We start from the raw sequence: 18,121 nt of genomic DNA, 5'->3' as shown, positions 1-18,121 counted from the left end.
GGCGGCGCGCCCCCGTCCCCGCGGGCACGCGCTGAGGGCAGGCGGGCCGGCGCCCGGCGCTCGGGCGTGTGCGAGGCGTGAGGTGGAGATGGGGGCGGAGGGAGCCGGAGCTGTCATAGGCCTCGCGTTCCCCTGAGCGAGCCAAGTGGGGTGTCATGGCCGCGGGGGGCAGCGGCTGCACTTCCTCTACTGGCAGCGGCGGCCGGGGAGTTAGTCCTCGACGCACGGGTCGGTGTGTGCGGATTTGTGTTCGGCGTGCGCGCGGCGGGGCGGAGGGGGTGGGACCACGGCGGGCCGGGCAGCCGCACGGGGGTCGCCCCGGCCGCCTCCCCATGGGTTGCGCCGCCTCCCGGGCCGGCGCGTTCCTCGGGCCGGAGGAGAGTGGACCGGGGCGGCCGGGAGGGGCCGGGCGGCCGGGCTGCGCCTCTCACACTGTGTGTTTTGTCTGTTTTTCTCTCCCAAGGTCCCGTTTCCCTCTGTGCGGCGGCCGGCGGGACCATAAGGGCTTAACTCATATATTTAACCCCCCTCCAAAAAGTAAGTGGCCCGTGTGGTGTCTCCGCTGCGCCCGCCGCCCCCTAGCCCCAGTCCGTCCCTGTGTGTGACTCTTCTGTCCTCAGCATTGTTATTTCCTCGTCTTTGCTTCGGTGCTGCTCCTGTGTGGGGAAATGCCCTCTCGTCGTCCTCTGTCCCCCCACGCCCAGTCCTCGGGGAGGCCCGGAATTCCAGTCCCTCACCCCGATGGGGCAGATTCTTGGGAACCTGGTCTTCCTCGACAGAACGTGGGAGATTCTATCTGTTCGCTTGGGCCCCCGATCCCCTCCTTCCCGACGGGGTTTCGTTGGAAGGAATTATGCAAATCCTGCTTTCTGGTGTCCATTCAGCGGCAATTTCATGCGGTGAGAAGTTCTCTTTGTTGTGCGAGGGGGAGAACAGACACTGATTTAATAGACATATCTGTTGGGGGGAAGGGTGGAGGGGGTGTGGAGCGGCTCAGTTTGGAAGAATTACAGCACTTGGTTAGCTCAGTCTTTGTGTTTGAGCCTTCTGGCTTGACAGGAGGGTCTGCCCTTTACAATGTCCCACAAGGGATGTTTTCTATAATAGATGAAAAAGCAAAACTGAAACTTTAAACAAGTGAAAAATAAGATAACCTTTACTTAGAGAATATAAGCCTTTCCATTTTCGCAGTGTTTGATTATGAAAATGTAAAACGTGAATTTTTAAGGATTTAGACTGTCACTTCACGTTAATATAGCCAACAATGCTCTATGGTACCTGATCCTACTTTTCGTTGTCCAAAGGTTTTTAAATGTCCAAAGTACATTTAAAAAAATTTATACTTGGGAAAATAAAGGCTTCGGTGGTAGTTTGGGGTATGATTTACCTTGTGAATACAGGTTAAAATTCCCCTCTTGCCAATCCTAGCCCAACTCTGCCCTTCAGGAAACAAACAGCCCTTTTGGCTCTCAGCTGACGTTTGCCCTGTTCTGTCTGATTTTTTTTTAAGCTGTCACTCGTTTGCCAAAATGTGACATTGGCTTAAGCACTTATGAATTGTTACTTGTCACTGTTATGTTAGAGAATACATGGCAGGTTTTGAGAAACATCAAATTAATGCATTTTCAGAATTCTTGGTTCTTGACAGAGCTTATTTTGAAGGACTTAGTTTTTGTAGTTTTAGTTTCACTTTTCTAAGCGATTGCTTTTGTTCAGCAGGGCTTTTTAGTTTTTAAAAAAGTGTGGAATTGAGGAATGCAACCCTGTAAATTTTGTAATACTGCTTTCTGTTCACATGATGTCAGTGAGTTATTTATACTTTTTGCTTTAAACTTGCATTCTGCTTCGAATCCCCTTTCTTATCAGTAATTACTAGCACTAGTGGTAATTGCTGTTTGACAAGATAGTTTTGTTTTGTTTTGTTTCATGACTAATAAAATCCTTCTGTAAATATCTCGAACATCAAAATTAGATTCATTTTTTTGTGAGGAGTGTTTTAAGCTGGTGCTCAGTTTTCTTACACTTGGCGACTCCAAATTTCCACTTTGCAGATAATGTTCAGGAGCTTTTAGAGAATGCAGAATGGTCTTCTAAACTAGTATGTATGTTGATAGTCTCTCAAGTAAAATTAGTTGGGCACCATATTTTCTTTTATTATATGTAATTTTGTTCTCTAAGAGGAGAGTTTTAAGTAGTGTTAATAGGTTTGTATTTTAAAGGACAGGCAGCAGTCTTTCTGTAGTCCAAAAGGAGCTGTGTTGTTTACTATTGCATGTAATAATTCTTTTTTATTTTAATAGGGTTGGTTCTGAACAGTTGATCCTCTATTTGATTCGCTTGACTGATTTTCTTAAATTTTAAGGTGGTGTGGTTTCTAAGCGATATTTAATTTATATCAGTCTTTGGATTAAAAATGAATTTTCAGTCATTTATAGAATCTGGTTTTCCTTTCTTTGGTATGGAGGAGGCGCAGTGTCAGTGGTGGTTGTGGAAGACAAGTTATTGATTCAGTAATAAGTTTAGTTGAATCAGAGTTAATTACAGATTATCTTTTATCCAAAATGCTTGAGAGCAGAAGTGTTTCAGATTTCAACATTTTTCAGATTTCATAATTTTTGGAGGGATTTTACTGAACATTTCCTAATCTGAAAGTCTGAAATCCCAAATCTCCCAGAATATAAACTTTTTTGAGCAGTTTGGATTAAAACCTAGAGTGGGTTCAGACAATGATTGTAGCAGGGATGGATATTTGGTTACTCAATGGCTGTCGAGGGGATACTCCTGAACTAGTATGTCCTATTGGGATGCCCAAGTGGATCAAGGCTCTCTGCTGTCTGATGGCATGCAGCTTTTGCCTGGCTGCCCCTTAACTGTGTTCTTAAGAAGCTCTTACTGTGAGAAAGGCTGTGATTTTTGGCTGCTTCTAATTTGGCTAGAAAAGAACAACAGGATGATGAGCCTTGACTTATAAAAAGATACTTCAAATTACTTTGATTCTGTCAAATGTGTTTATAGGCTTCAACAATTCTGGAGGTATTTGAACAGTGCCATTTTTAACCTTAATGAGATATGCAGGGTGGTCTTGAATTTTCTAGGTTGTGAGAAAGGGTTATTTCATGCCTATAGGCACGTGCCTCTTCTGAGTACCTGACTAATCCCTTAGCTACTTGAGTTTTAGTGCTGTTTCTAGGAATGAAAGGCAGTTAGGTAAGTGATTAGTTAGTTCACTTAAGTGTTTATTAAGCAAACTGCCTTCTACCAGACATTGTGGGCAAAAATTGAGATTGCTCTTTATTAGAACTTTTAGTGCTTATGGAAAATATACTCATGTAATGCGTTGTATAATGGTATGAGTGGTATAGGGGTATTTTTGTTTGTTTTTGAGAGCAGGGTCTCACTGTATAATCCTGGATGACCTAGAACTCACTAAATAGACCAAGCTGGTCTCCTGTCTCTGTCACTGCCAGGCTTGGTGTTGCACACCTTTAATTCCATCGCACCCCCACCCCACCTCCTGCCAGTTCTTAGGAGGCAAAGGCAACTAGTCAGATCTCTAAGTTTAAGGCCAGTCTGGCCTATATAGCAAGTTTCAGGCCAGCCAGGGCCACATAGATAAAAGGGACAGGGATAGTAAAAGGCTACTTGGGGTTTACAAAACATTGCTTTTCTTATCTCAGGAGAAGAGTTTTGGATTCCATGTGGAACTCTACAATGACAGATTATTTTGATGCCACCTTGACAGGGACAGTATTATCAGTTATCATCTGCAACAGTACTTTCTTTAAAGAAAGAAGAATCTCTTTTGGGGACTAATTATACCTTATACTGCCACATGAAACTAACTTTCAGAAGTACATGAAATTGGTGACACATTGTTCTCTGAATGCCCTTAATATTGGCAGTTATCCATATGTGTTGAATTAGGTATTTGGAAACAGTCAAGAAAAGTACTTGTGGCAGATAAAGGTGGGGATTTTTTTTTTTTAAACGGGGGTCTTGCTGTAGCCCTAGCTGGCATGGAACCCACTATGTCGACCAAATCTTGCCTGATTCTGCCTCCTTAGAACTGGGACCTTGAAAATATGTGCTATCACATCAGGCCTAAAGTTGTATTTTAAATAATGAGATTTGTTTTCCTTCCAGACTTGCATACTGGCTCTGGAACTCAGTACGGGTTTGATTTGTTTTACTGCCTCTGAAACTTTCAACTCTTAATTTATTTCTTTCTTTCTGTCTGCTGTATGGAATCAGAGTTTGTAATATCTGGCAAGTGCAATTTATTTTGGTTTGCTGATGCAAGATCTCACATGGCCAAGACTAACCTTGAATTTCTGATTGTCCTGCATCCATTTCCTAAATACTGGGATTATAGTTGTGCCCCACCACACCTGGCTTTTTATTTTTATTTTTAATATTATTTTCAAGTTAAAAACCAAACCATGCCCATCTCTTCTCTGAAACATTAATTTTTTTTTTTTTTTGACTCTTCCATGTGTCTGCATATTGCTTTGGGCACAATTCCATTATAAACCATTAGCTTGTTTTGTTGACCATCTCTTGTATGCAGAAAGGTATACTTGAATTTTAAAATTGATATATAATTCACATGCAATAAGATTCACTTATGTAATCCAGGCTGGTCTCAAACTCACTATGTAGCCCAAACTGCCCTTGAAGTCCTACTCTTTTCTGCCTCTATCATCTAATTACTAGTGTGTGCTACCATGCCTAGTAAACTTTGCCTTTTTGAAGTATACAATTGCCTGTTTTTTAGTTTATTAACAAAGTTGTGCGTATACCGCCTTTAATTAAACATTTCAAATATTTTTATTTATATTATTTTTAAACTTTCTGAGTGTATTACCAGCATGTATGTTAAGTGCACCCATGTTGTGCAGTGCTCATGGAGGTCAAAAGAGGATGTCCAAGCCCCTGGAACTGGAGTTATATTAGTCTCTGTGTGGGTGCTGGGATCTGAACTCAAGTCGTCTCCAAGAGCAGCCTGTGCTCTCTCTTTTTTTTTTTTTTTTTTTTTTAATGTTTTTGAGATTGAGTCTCTCTGTAACCCCAGCTGGCCTGGAACTCACTACATAAACCAGGCTGGTCTTGAACTCACAGAGATCCGCCTGCTTCTGCCTCCCGAGTGCTGGGATTAAAGGCGTGCCACCGTGCCCAGCTGCAGGCAGTGCTCTTAACTGGGAAGCCATCTCTCCAGATCCCAAAACATTTTTATTGCCAAAAACAAAATTATAATAAAACCCTTACTCTAATATGCAGTCATCCTTTTTCTTCTGTGACCCAGCTCCTGGCAGCCTATAATCTGCTTTCTGTTTCTGTGGGTTTGTGTTTCATACAGGTGAATCATTGTCTGTGGCCTTTTCTATCTGGCTTTTTTCCACATAATGTACTGTTTTTAAGCTTCAGCTAAGTTGTAAGTATCCACAATTGCATCCCTTTTGTGTGTGTGTGTGTGTTTGAGACAGGGTCTCTCTGTAGCCCTAGCTGGCCTGAAACTTATGTAGACCAGGCTGGCCTTGAACTCATAGAAATCTGCCTGCCTCTGCCTCCTGAGTGCTGGGATTAAAGGCATGCACCATCATGCCTGGCAGTTTTTGGTCTTTTTGAGACAGGGTTTCCCTATAGTCACAAGCTGGCCTGGGTTTGCTATGAAGACCAGGCTGGCCTCGAACTCACAGAGATCTGCCTGCCTCTGCCTCCTGAGCGCTGGGATTAAAGGCGTGCACCACCATACCCGGCTCATTTGTATTCCTTTTATGACTAAGCAATACTGCTTTGTATGGACGTTGCACATTTTGTATGTACATATATCAGTTGGTGGACAGTTGAGTTACTTCCATCTTTTGGTTGTTACAGTAATAATACTATGTACATTTGTGTGTAGGCTTTTGTGTGGACATTTGTTTTTATTTCTCTTGAATATATATATAGGATGGAAATGCTGGGTCATGTGCTAACTTTTTGAGTTAACCATTTACCGAAGTGGTTGGGCTATTTTACATTTGTGCCATCATTGTTTAAATGCTCCCATTACTTTTTATTGTCTATTTTTCACCCTTCCATTTTTTTCTCTTTCATTCTTTTTAAAGTACAGCTGTCCTAGTGGGTATGAATTGGTATGTCATTGTTATTTGCATTTCCTTAATGACTAATGATGATAGACATCTGTGTCTGTTGGCCATTAGTCTATCTTTGGAAAATGTTTAGTTTTTTTTTTTTTGTCCACTTAGCAGTTTGGTTGTTTGTTGTTACTGAATTTTAAGAGTTTTTTATGTACTCTGGATACTAGATCTCTGTTAGTGTGTGTCTTAGAAGTAATTTTTCTCTGCCAATATGCAAATAATTACAGGTCAGCATGTAAACAGATGTATTGTAATGAAAGCTAAGCTTTCTTGTAGCATATCTTGTGACAGGAATAATAGGTATAATAATGAACTGGGGTAAAATGGAAGTTTTCAATGAGAGATAGCTTAAACATTCTGTGGATTATTAAAATTATTTGTTATTTTATGGCATTGTATGACAGTACATATACATCTTGTAATTTAAATTTTCTGAATTTCTACTTTTCTAAAGTGAGAGTTAAAATACCACCGCTAATGTGGTATTCCATTTTATTCAAATCTATCTTATTCCTGAATTTTGGATATTAAATTGCAAATTTTGTCTGATTCTATTCTATTCCATTCTGAATTTGGATAGTGAGAAAATTCTTTTACAATGCCATACCTTTTTATTTTTGGTCTTTTTGAGACCCTGTAGCCCCTTCTGGCCTGGAACTTACTATGTAGACCAGGCTAGCCTTGAACTCACAGAAATCCCTGTGCCTCTGCCTCCTAAGTGCTGGGATTAAAGGCATGTGCCACCACACCCAGCATGCCTTTAAATTTTAAGATTATGTTTTTGTTTACTTTTTTTTTTTTTTTTTTTTTGGTCTTTTTGAGACTGGGTCTCCCTGTAGCCCCAGCTGTCCTGGAACTCACGGAGCTCCGCCTGCCTCTGGGACTACAGGCATGCGCCACCATGCCTGGCATTTTTGTTTACATTTTATCAAACCATAAACCTGACACATTAAATGGTTTATGGGAAATTATGTTGTTTCTTGCTAAATTGTTTTTAAAGGACTTTGAATTTTCTTGTAACTCTTAGTTTTTTTGATTCTTGAATTAGCTAGGTTTGATGAGCTATGAAGTGTCAGGTGAAATGATGTCTTTTGTTTTGTTTTGTTTTTATGAGACAAGGTATCACTATGTAGCCCAGACTGACCTGGACCTTTCTGTGGAGCCCAGGCTATTTCTGGCAGTCTGTCTTAGCCTCTGGAGTATCAGAATTGCAGGAACTAGCCCCCAGACTTCAGCCCCCTCCCCCAAGCTTGTAATGAGGTCTTAAGGATGAAAGTGAACGTCCTGCGAGGTAGGTAGCAGAATTAGAGAATCAAAATCATTTACTTAATGGATTGGGAGGGGCTAGTTAGAGGAGTTATGTAGCAGTGATTGACAGCGTCTAGTAATTTTTTTTGTCTTTTATTCCCTTCCATATTTTATCTTTTTTGGTTGAAGAGACTTGCTTGAACATATCAGTCATTTTTCTGAAATATAAGCCAATGAATTAAAGGTATAAAACCAGTATATATGTTAGGTACTTCTTATTATGAAATTGTGAATGAAATTATTGTGAAAATCTTATAATCAGGGTAACAGAAGGATCCAGTTTTGTGTAATGTGCATTTTAATTATAGGAGCACGATTAGTCAAAGATTACTGAAACAAAAAAAAGATGGCTATAATCAGTCCTTTAGGCTGACATTTCAAATTTTGGTAGCGGGAAAGTAGGAATTAATATTATACTTGACATTTCATATTAAAGAGAAAAAAATTCTGTACAGTTTTATCTTCCAGTTGTAGTAAAAGCTGTTACAGTCTCTTGTACTATTAGAAGTAGAGCAGCCTTTTTATAACTTCTGCATCTCACATACACATCACAGAGATTGAAGATTGTTTAGAAACCAAGCTGTGTTCAATTTCATCCTTAAGACCTCATTACAAGCTAGACTCGGGGGCTGAATAGAATGAAATGGTAAATAAATCAACTCTCTAAAACTTAACATAGAAAGGAGGAAGTATCAGAAAATCAATTGTTACCATCACCGCCTGTTTACCTAACATTAATACTTTTTTTTTGGAGACAGAATCTATGTTGGCTGGCCTGGAACTTTCTAGCTAAACCAGGCTGGCCTTAACTCCCAAAGAGCCATATGCTTCTGCCTCTCTGCCATGATTAAAAGTGAACACCACCACCTAGCTATTTTGTATTTTTTAACAAGTACATATGCTGTTTCACTGTCTTTATTTAAAACATATTGGAAAATAAAGGTGAGTATTAAAAAATAATTGAGTAGTTGGAAAACATTTAGTAATATGTCTTACTGTAGCAGTCAGCTTTAAATATTTGCTCTATATCTATGGAAATTGTTTATTTCTGTTCTCGTTTTTTGATACGGAATCTCGCTATATAGTACCGGCTGGCCTGGAACTCACTCTATAGTCCAGGCTGACCTTGAACTCAAAATCCTCCTTCCTCTGCTCCCACCATACCCGGTTCACATACATACTGTGCCCCTCCCCACTCCTCACCAGGTTTTTTGAGTCTTCCTGTAGTCTCAACTGGCCTAGAACTGGTCAAGTAGCCAGGCTAGCTTAGAACTCAGAGATCCACCTGTGTCTGCCTCCAAAGAGCTGGGATTAAAGGTATGTGCCACCACACCCCACAATACATGGCTATTTTAATATTAGAATTGTCTTAAATATTTACCTAGCACCTCTAGTACCTCAGATATAAGTAAAACATACAACCAAGCTCTTCTAGAAGTTTGTTTTGTTGTTTTCATAGTCTCACTGGCTGAACTCAGACTCTTAGAGATGCACCTCCTCTGCCTCCCTGCTAGGATCAAAGGCATGTGTCACCACACTCAGTCCAAGTTTTGTTTGTTTGGATTTTTTAGATAGGGTCTTGTCACTTAGCCCAGGCTGACCTTGAATTAAATGAGCTTCAGCCTCCACAGTGCTTTGATGGCATCACCTTTTTTCTTAATAATGCCCGGCGGGGGGGTGCAGGGTGGGGGGGGAGTATTTCCCCTTAAAGATGATGATGGCACACACCTTTAATCCCGGCACTTGGGAGGCAGAAGCAGGCAGATCTGTGTGAGTTCTAGGCCATCCCGGTCTACCTAGTGAGTTCCAGGCCATCTGGGGCTGAAGGGAGACCCTGTCTCAAAAAAGACCAAAAAAAAAGGAAAAGAAAAGATGATATACATCAAGACTCAATGGAATTGGATTAGATAGGATATATCAGTATTATTCCCTGTGAGCATTACTTTTATTGGAAAAACCTGTGTGATGAATATTTTTTGTTTTTATTGGTAACTCTAGAAAATTCCTCTGTTACTCAGTTTCATGATTAGCTTTTCATAAAATTGCACTCATTTTATCATGATCCTTCAGTGATTGGGGCTTCAGTTGATAGTATTTGCCTTCATGCAGAAAACCTCAATGATAATGGATTGTTTCTCTTACTTTTTAGAGATTTACAGAGTAAAAGCGTGTTTTATTTCTCCTAAACCTGCAAAATAAGGTGTTGAAAATACTAAGAGAATCTGTGGGGTGTATCTTGTTTGGCAAAAGAATCTCTCATGTGAAAATGTGCCTTTGATGCAAAGAAATATATTTTATTTCACAACAGAAATTATATATGATTTAAGTAACGGGTTCTGCTGGTATATTTAGAATAATCAGTTAGTAGTTTTTATTTTTACTTTTGGGGGCATAGGTGGTAGTGGTAGGGATTGAACTGAAGGCTTTATGAATGCTATATAGATACTCTACCAATGAGCTATATCTCCAGCCCAGTCATTGATAAATCATAGAAAAAGGAAGGAATTCTTGAATTTGAATTAAGACAATATCTAAATATCAGAATTAAAGTTAATGAGAACTTGCTTTCTTGTCTTAGTGTATCAGTTAAAGGTAAAGGAATGTAAAAGAAATAGTTTACTAGCAAAGTTCAAACACACATAAAAGTGGCAAAGAATAGTACTGCAAGCATCTAGTTCTCCATCAGCTCATGGCCATTCTCCTTTCATCCCACTGAATTATTTTAAAGCTTATCTTAGATACCATATTTAATATTGAGTATTTTTTTTTAGTCTTTTGTGTGATACCATCAACCTCCTCTCATCTGCCTTTTTCTTTTTTTTGCGGGGGTGGTCTTTTTGAGACAGGGTCTCCCTGTAGCTCCAACTATCCTGGAACTCATGTAGACCAGACTGGCCTTGAACTTGTAGAGATCCGCCTGCCTCTGCCTCCCAAGTGCTGGGATTAAAGGAGTGTGCTACCATGCGAGGCTTCATCTGCCTTTTTCTATTAGTTGTTTCATAATCAATTTTGAGACAGGATTTCTTGTTATCCAAGTTGACCTCATTACTCCCTGTGTAGGCTGCCTTGAACTCCAAATCCTTCTGCCTTCACCACCCAAGTCCCGGGATTATGCTGCTTGTACCACTCTGTGTGGCTGGTTCATAAATTTAAAGAACTATACAAGGTCATTCATGGTATTATAGACTTGTAATCTTGGCACTCCAGAGAAAGGCAGGAAGATTGAGAGTTCCAGACCATCCTGGCTTATGTAGCAAAATGCTATCTTTAAAAAGCCAAAGAAAGGGACTGAAGTAGGACACTTGACCTAAACATGGAGAAGATGAGTCTTTGCTTTGTTTTCTAGTGATATTTCTTAAAAACTAGCCTCTACTGTGCTAGATAGAGCCCTTTGATTTTGACACCAGTTTTACAAGTGCATAACGGGAGGAAAGAGATTTAAGAATGTCATTCATAGTTAGCTAAAGAATGGTAGAGAAGCAAGGTTAAAAAATTTAAGATTTCATAATCATTTTAAGGCCTGGGATTGTAATTCACATTTCTATGCCCTTTGTTTCTCATTTTGGATTACTTGTTTTATGTTAAATAAATGTTTTTTCTTTCCATAATGTCACTATAAATAGTACAGAATGATTCTGTTTTGTGGCCTAAAATAGAATGCCTTGTTATCTTCTATTTGTCTTTCTTTTTTCCTTCTTTATTTAAAAACAAATTGTTAGTGATATTCAGAGCTAAATAGGCTTCTGAGCTAAATGTTTCCACTGGCTCAGTTTTCCTTCATGAGTTGCTAGGGTGGTCATTCTTCACCATTAGCAGAGATTTTAGCAGAAGCTCAGGAGAGGGAAGACAGCAAAAGATCCTAGTGGATACCCATAATGGGCCTTAAGTTTTGGCAAGTCTGTGTGGACCAGCTTAGTTGACAGAGCACTTGAGTGTTTAATAAAGCTGTTACAGTATACAGTATCTGTTTGGAAGTACTTGACCTTTTCATACCTTTCCCAGAGACTTCCTGAAGACTTGAAGGTGAAAGGATAAGGCAGGAGGAATAAACAGGATAAAGCTAACAAGGTCAAGATTCAGGATTTTTACATTGTAGGCAGATGCCTTCTTAGTTCTAGCCTCCTAGGTACAACTTAAATTTGTGCAGTTGACACAGCTGACCTGGAACTTACTATGTAGATCAGGCTGACCTTGAACTCAATGGAGATCCACCTGCCTCTCCCTCCTAAGCACTGGGATTAAAGGTGGTATGCCACCACACATGACTCCAATAGATATTTTTTAATGTTGATAGAGATGGAAGTTACTGAATAGCATATAATCCCTGAGAAGAGAAAGGAGCAATTGGGCGTATTTTTGAAAATGGTACACTGTTCTGGTAATTCATAGAACATTGATCTTAGAAAAAGAACTGCTTTATTAGCAGGCACAGGATGATGTGACAAAAGCAGTAGGGAGAAATTTCCACTACAGGAAAATGGGAAGCACCTTGCCTTTATTACAATAAAAGATGAGAGGAACATAAATGTTTGTCACGCTTTGGTGTTGAAGTGTGACTTTCCATGTATGATTGATATAAATATTAATCTCATGTTTTTAGTTACTTAGATTGCCATTGAGCTAGTAAGTAAGTTTAACAAATAAATGGGTTTAGCTGATCATAATAAAATACTGTCATCATGAGTGGGCTTTAAGAATTCTTTGTCAATAGTTACTAAAAAACCCCTTTAAAGTGGTCATGGGGCTGGAGAGATGGTTCAGTGGTTAACAGCACTTGGTTGTTCTTCCAGAAGACCCAGTTCAGTTCTCAGTACTCACATGGTGGTTAGCAAATGGCTGTAACTACAGTTTTAGGGGAGCTGATGATGCCATCCTCTGGCCTCTGTCGGCCCTGCATGCATGTGGTACACTTACATACGTGCAGGCAAAACACACATAAAATAAAAATAATAAAATATTTTTGTAAAAGTTCTTTAAAGTCATTTTTACATGAGTGTTTAATAGAACTTTCACACATCTTAAACTGTCTTAATATATCACAATGTTCAATGGTCATTGTACTAAAATTTTATTTACTTACTGGAAACGTTACAATTATCTTTAGCTATACTGGTTTTTTGGGGTTTTTTTTGGTCTTTTTGAGATGGTCTCCTTATAGCCCCAGGTGGCCTAGAACTCACTATATAGACCAGGCTGGCCTCAACTCAACAGAGATCTGCCTGCCTCTACCTCCTGAATGCTGGGAAGGCATGCACCAGCAGCTATACTGTTTTTTATAGTACTTAATTTATACTATCTATATAGGAATTTTGTTTTGGAAAGAGAATACAGAAGAGTAAATTAAGAATATGCAACCATTTTTGAGAGGTATTAGATTTTTGGTATAATGACTTTAAAAGGAATAGGAGTTGTGATAAAGCTTACTTCCCTTGTGAGACTTGGGCAACCAGATTTTATTTGTATGCATGTTTTATAATGTGTACCTTACCTATGATCTATGGCTTATGGCTACCAATTAAAGTCTTTTCTGAAGACAACATTCCTCTAGCCTGGCTTGACCAACTTCTGCATAATTGTATATAATGCACCCAGACCAGGAATGAGCATGTTTTATTGGTGAAGAGTAATTGTATCAACAGAGTAAAGATAAGAGAAACTAGAACTTTCCACATTAGGCAAGAAAGTTTAAGGTGGGAGTTATTTTTCTTTCCTTTTTTCTTTTTTCCTTTTTCTTTTCTTTTGAGACAGAGTTTCACTATGTAGCCCTGGATGGCCTGGAACTTGCTATATAGGCCAAGCTGGCCCAAAACTAACCACCTGCCTCTGCCTTCCAAGTGCTGGATTAAAGGCATGTGCCTGGCAGAATTATTTTTCTAAAACAGTAGATGGCCTAGGTGATAGTGAGAACTGAACGAGTGAATTGTTAATTTGTATTAGTTACTTTTTCTGTTGCTGTGATAAAATGTCAACACCAAAAGTAGTTTATTTTGGCTTGTAATTCCATGATAGTCGGGGACAGGGTGGCAGCAAGTTTTGAGAGATCACATCTTCAGAAAAGACTAAGAGAGTGAACTGTAAGTAGACTGGGAACTCTCTGGTCCCCAGCAAAGCTGTACCTCCTGAAGTACCACCAACTGGGAACCAAGTGTTCAGAAACTGGACCCTGTAGGGGACAATTCATTCAAACCATCACAAACATCAATAAAATTGTGCTGTGGAGGGTTTTATTTTTTCAAAGTAAGGAAGTATAAATGAATAGAGTGTTTTAATACAGTCAAACTTGATAAAAATAAACTAATGAGGCATGGACAAAGTTCCAGAAATGTTGGAACGCCTCCCAACTTTTTTTAAAACTTTTTTTTTTTTTTTGCTGTTTCCTCAGGATTTAAACTTCTTTTTTTTTTTTTTTTTAAACAAAAAGCTTGTTCTTGTTCAATATTGTATATTGTCTCTTGGGAATAAATCCATAGAAATTATTTCTTAAAACCATAAAGATATTTAGGTTCAAGGTAAAGCATGGACAGAGGAAGGCTCTGTTGTCGGATCATGCTGTCCTCAGTCTCTGGTTTCTGTTACTCAAGAACAGAAGTATAAGTGGTGATAGTAGGAAGACTGCTGTTGGGTTTGATTGGATTATGAAGCAAGCCATATACTTTAATCATAATACTGAAGGAATGTCCTCAGATGTCAACACATTGAGGGTCTTAAGGTATTTGAGCTAAGAATGCAGCCTAGGATACTGCTGGGGTTATTTCAGGAACAATTAGCTTTTATATGGGTATAGCCCCATCTTCTCTTTATATTTCTTTTTCTCTTTTGTGTATGTAAAATAAATTTTTATTTTTGGATTTACATGAAGAAATGGAATTAAAGATTTTTATTGTGTGTGCGTGTGTGTGTGTGTATGTGTATGTGTATGATGCCATGTGTGAAGATGCAGGCAGAGACCAGAGAGGGCATTGGATCCCCTGGAAGCTGGAGTTACAGGCATTTTAAGTCACTTGATGGTGCTGGGAACTGAACTCTAACCCTCTGGAAGCACAGGGAAGCGCCATTGTTGGGTTTTTTTGTTTTTTTGTGTTTTTTTGTATTTTTGACACAGGGTCTCCCTGTAGCTTCAGCTGGCCTGGAACTCACTCGTAGACCAGGCTGGCCTTGAACTCGAGGAGATCTGCCTGCCTCTGCCTCCCAAGTGCTGAGATTAAAGGCATGTGCCACCATGCCAGGCTAGGGAAGCACTATTCTTAACTGCTGAGCCATCTCTAGCCCTTCAGTTTTTTTTATTTTTTTTTTCCCTTTTTGAGACAGGGTCTCCCTATAGCCCCAGCTGGTCTGGAACATGCTATGGAGACCAGGATGGCCTTGATCTCACAGAGATCTGCCTGCTTCTGCCTTCCAAGTTCTAAGACTAAGGGCAGTTGCCATCACACTTGGCTTCCTCAGTTAATTTTTAATTTTTAAAATTTTCAAAAATTTTATTGTGGTGGCTGGAGAGATAGATGGCTCAGTAGTTAAGAGCACTACTAAGTAGTTAAGAGTCGTCTTGTACAAGACCTGGGTTCAGTTCATAGTATTTACATGATGGCTAACAACTGTCTGTAATTCCAGTTCCAGGGGATACAGCATCCTCTTGGCATTAGATGCATGTGGTGGGCTTACATATATGGCGGGCAAAACACTCACGCATAAAAGAAATTTTAAAAATTTTGTTAAGCAGAAACAGACTAGAAATTCAGGGAGGTAAGAATAACCGAGTGAGTGTGGACTCAGACCTGTCACCACAGCCCTTGTGAGACTGAGATTGGAGGGTTCTGAGTTGGAAGCCAGCCTGCCTCAGCTGCGTAGTGAGACAGTCTCAACAAACAAAAGAAGTAGAAACAGTAGTGCTGACAGGAGAATGAAATTAACTAGACAGTGTCATAATGAAGTGTATTTCATGAAGTCTACTGTAGTGAGAGTTTTTTTGTTTTATTTGCATCATTATTTATATTCAGTAACCTTTGATGTAATGAAGATAGTGGTGTCCTGGGTTTTGTTTGCCTATGAATTAAAAAAAAAAGTCATGCAAACTTCCTTGAAGTTATTTTAAGAATTAGTTCTTCTGATCTGGAGAGAGGGCTCGGTGGTCAAGAGCACTGACTGCTCTTGCAGAAGACCTGGGTTCGAATCCCAGCACCCACATGGTGACTAGCAACTCTCTGTAACTCCACTTCCAGGGGATCCGATGCCCTTTTCTGTCCTCTGTGGGTACTGTACAACATGGGTGCACACATGTAGGCATAACACTCATACACATAAAATTAATTTTAAAAAAAAGTATTATTTCTTCCATTCCTTCCCCTTCCCCTGGTCTCTTTTGACTTTGTTGTTTGAAACATCCTGAACTCAGGATGTCGTGAAACTCACTATGTAGCCCCCATTGGCCTCAGATTTGTGGCAGTCTTGCTTCATTCTATCATGAACTGGGATTACAGGTGTGAACCACCATGTCTGCTTGATTCTTCCATTTATAACAGTTTGAAAGTATGTTTGGAGAGTAAATTTGTAATGGTAATAGGAATAATTTTGTTCATATTGTCATCTTTAACATCGTAATAGGTAGTACAGAAATGATTATTGGCCAACCATAAGATAGTCTTTTAATTGTTACAATGCCAACTAAAGCAACGTATAATTGGAGCATTTATTAAACTGCAGTCTAGGGTTCAGATGATCTTGGCTGGACTTGCTTCATATCTGGGTGAACTGATTGTTGTAGATTCGCCCAAGTTGGAGTCATGGATAGCTAGACTGTCCATGTTTTTCAACCTTTAGCAAGATAGTTGGGGCTTGTTAGCACATCAGAAATAAGAAAACACTTTTTAAAAGCTGCTCACATAGTATCTAGTCGTATCTCGTTGCCAAGCAAATCACATGATTGAGCCCATAGACATTGTAGGAAGGGTATTTATTATAGTTATATGGAAGGGACCTAGATGAGGAATGAAGAGTTGGGACCTTCTAAAGTTTATGTCAGGGAGCATCACTTTTCATGCCTTTATACTCTTTAAGTATTTGTCAGGCTTCTAACATAATGCTTCATATTCTTCTCTAATCTGTACAGTAAACCTGGAAAGGGTATAGTATCCTTTTTACTGTGAAGAAACAGGTATGATAGAACTGATTTTAAATGTATGCCTTTCTGATTTCAGAGGCTAGATGCTTTGATGATGTTGTAATCAGATAATTATGTTTTTAAATTTTCTCCTAAAAATTCTGCCTTTTGGGAGCAGGGGAAGTGCCTGTTTTAGTCTATCTTCTGTATATCTTGTTTTGCCCTTTTGCCTATTCCTTTCTTGCAGTAGTAGCATCTTTGATTATCATTTAGGGAATCAGTTTCTCTGTCTCTCTTTTTCTCTGGCTCTGTCTGCCTGGATCCCCCCCCACACACACACACACACAAACACACATACATACATATCTTGTTATGGGACCCTAGGCAGACTTCAACCTCAAATCCTGCTTCCATTTTCCAGGTGCTGATACTAAATGAGATTACAGACATTCATTATCACACCCAGCATATTTTTAAAACCCAAGCCTTTCATGTACTGGGCAAATACTCTCACTGAACTACACCCCCAGGTGTAGTTCTACATGGCATTGGTCACGCTTTTTCAGGGACCAGCCCTGAGACTTTGGTTGATACAGTTCTTGGGAAAGAGCTCTCTTTTCTTTGGGAGTAAGATGAGCTTATAGTTCTCTAAGCAGAAGGCAGCTGCCTTGTCAGGAGATCCTACCTGAGAGGAAAGCTGTATGGCTCTGTGTGAGACTTGTAGAGTGCTGGATGAAGAATTATTCCTCTGTACTTGGATCCATGGTTAATGAAGGGAGTGCTTAAAAAAAAAGGACTTGAGGCATAAATTACTTCCTTTTGCTCAGGCCCATTTAGATTTAGTTTTTATCATGTGCAACCAAATGTTTTTAGTATTGATTTTTAAAATTCTTTGTCTAGCTGTTTATTTTTGGTAATACTAGGGATCAGAGCCAGGGCTTGACACTTGATAGGCAAGCCTCTACCATTGAACTACACCTGCAGCCAGTTTCTATTTTGAATACTGTTACATTGTCTAGAAAAATTATACTTCTGTAGAAGGAACAGAAAGGAATAACTTATTACAGTGTATAAAAGACTTTTTGGTCTGAGGAAAATGAAGGCTGGTTTACCTGGAATGGCACTGTACCAGAAACAAACATAGGGGATCTGGTGGCTACTTTTTCTTGTCAACTTGACACACCTGGAAAGAGGGACTCAGTTGAAAATTTTCCTCCATCAGATTGGCCCGTGGGCATGGTTATGGGGCATTTTCTTGATTGATAATTGTAGGAGAGACCAGCCCAGTGTGTATAGTGCCACCTCTAGGCATGTGGGCCTCAGCACTCTAAGAAAGGTAGTTCAATGAGGGCCTGAGAGCAAGCCAGTAAGCAGAGTTCCTCTGTGGTTTCTGTTTCAGGCTCCGGCCGGAGTTCCTAACTTAAATCTTACTCTTTCCTCCTCAAGTTGTTTTTGGTCATGTGTCAATAGCAACAGAAACTAAACTAGAATAATGGGGATACAGCATGTTGTGGGGAAGAGGGATCTACCGAACTTAGTAAGCAGAAAAACAGACTGCCCACCACATTAAAAAGCTTGC

At 39.7% G+C, this 18,121-nt stretch overlaps 1 protein-coding gene across 3 annotated transcripts in view; it reads left to right on the top strand.

Moving 5' to 3' along the window:
- Positions 1 to 103: 103 nt before the first annotated feature.
- Positions 104 to 18,121, top strand: part of Lcor (ligand dependent nuclear receptor corepressor) — a 130,448-nt gene continuing 112,430 nt past the window's right edge. For 2 of the 3 annotated variants that reach the window (XM_029563046.1, XM_017797861.2), the window contains exons 1-2: positions 104 to 228; positions 464 to 537. The gene's annotated coding sequence lies outside the window, so the exon portion shown is untranslated. The remainder of the gene's footprint in view (positions 229 to 463; positions 538 to 18,121) is intronic. The other variant, XM_029563047.1, reaches the window with a different exon arrangement.

This window comes from Nannospalax galili, unplaced genomic scaffold, assembly GCF_000622305.1.
Source record: "Nannospalax galili isolate Female #2095 unplaced genomic scaffold, S.galili_v1.0 scaffold875, whole genome shotgun sequence".
Taxonomy (NCBI): Eukaryota; Metazoa; Chordata; class Mammalia; order Rodentia; family Spalacidae; genus Nannospalax; species Nannospalax galili.
Note: the sequence above shows the minus strand (reverse complement) of the source record. Positions and strands in the feature narration are given on the sequence as shown.